Source organism: Gekko japonicus, unplaced genomic scaffold, assembly GCF_001447785.1.
Source record: "Gekko japonicus isolate JY-2015 unplaced genomic scaffold, Gekko_japonicus_V1.1 scaffold4716, whole genome shotgun sequence".
NCBI classification, from domain to species: domain Eukaryota; kingdom Metazoa; phylum Chordata; class Lepidosauria; order Squamata; family Gekkonidae; genus Gekko; species Gekko japonicus.
Window position 1 is genome coordinate 74,450 of NW_015163758.1, and position 1,643 is coordinate 76,092.

Genomic DNA, 1,643 nt, shown 5'->3' on the forward strand with positions numbered 1-1,643 from the left:
GGCACAAAGACCTTGCCATGTCTGATTAGGCCTAGATGGCTGGGTTTCCAAAAAAGAGAGAGAAATGAACGCGTCGAGGGGGGCGCCGAAAGTCGAACAGCCTCCCCCAAGTCTTTCTCGAGAGCCATGAAAACGAAATGGGACAGATTCCTTTTGGGCTCGCTCTTTCTTTAAACGACTCCCGGGTGAGTCTGCTCATACCCAAGGGCTGACCACGGGGAAGGTCCTCTGTGTGGCTCCGTTTGCTCTCCGCCGGGCTGCTGGGACACACCAGCTGGGCAGCCGTCTGCCTCCAGTCTTGCAAAAGCCGGAATGAAAGCCATATCGAATCCCTCTCCCTCCACCCCGGGGTTGCCAGCCTCCAGTTGGGGACTGGAGTTCGCCTGGAATCGCCACTGACCTCCGGCTGATAAAGAGCTGTTCCCCAGGGGGAGAAAGATGGCTGCTTTGGAGGCCGTACTCGATGGCATTATACCTGGCGAGGTCCCTCCCCTTCCGAAACCCCGCTGTGCCCAAAGCTCCACCCCCAAATCTCCAGGTGTCAAATCTCCAGATAGTTCCTAACCTATCTGCTTCTACTTCACAGCGAAAACCTCACATCGACTCTCTGCTCCTTCAGCCCAAATGGCATGTTGCCGGGGGGGGGGGCAGTGTTCCCTCTAAGCTGCATTAGTGTGAGCTAGCTCACGATTTTTTAGCCTCTGGCACACACATTGTTGTCTCGGCTCAGGGAGGAGGGCTCCAGAGCAAACTAAGTGATGCGGTAGCCCAATCGCTCACTCACAACTTTAATGCCAGCAGCTCACAAAGTAGATTTTTTGCTCACAAGGCTCCACAGCTTAGAGGGAACATTGGTTGAGGGACTGGTGTATGGGGACCCCTTGCCCCCCCCCCCCCCATGTGCGACTGAGCTGCAAAAAGGAGCTGTCTGTGTTAATGTATGCACGGGCTGGGGATTAATGGAGAGGCACCGGGGAAGAAAGGTTTGGACTCTGTCTCCCCACACTGTTTCCCCAGTTGCAAATGGCTCCCCCCCACACTGCTTTTATCCTCTGTTCTTGCATTGGGCCTGTTCCCCCCTGCACACTGGGTCTCAAAGCATTCTGGGAAGTGGTCGATCTTCCTCCTGGGAGAAGAGCTAACCCTGCCCTGGTGTCCTGGCACTGTGTCTCCAATCCATACTGGCTCCCTTGAGGCTATTTGGTGTCGTGGTTAAGCGCGCGGACTCTAATCTGGGAGAACCGGGTTTGATTCCCCACTCCTCCACTTGCACCTGGCTGGATGGCCTTGGGCAAGCCGTAGTTCTGATAAGAGCTGTCCTTGAAAAAGAGCAGTTTCTGTCAGAGCTCTCTCAGCCCCACCTGCCTCACGGGGTGTCTGTTGTGGGGAGGGGAAGGGAGAGGAGTTTGTAAGCCGCTCTGAGACACCTTTGGGTAGTGAAGGGGGTATAAATCCAATCTCCTCTTCCTCCTCCTCCTCCTCCTCTTCTAAATGAAGGCAGAGGGAAGGAGCAGGTGAGTGCCTTGAGGTTGCCCTGTAGCTGAGGTCAGAAGTTACTCTTCCAAGTGTAATTGAGGGGAAAGCAGTGTATCCTGGTTTGGTTCCAGGATATAAATCCAGAGTACTGATTGCTGTGGCAGCAG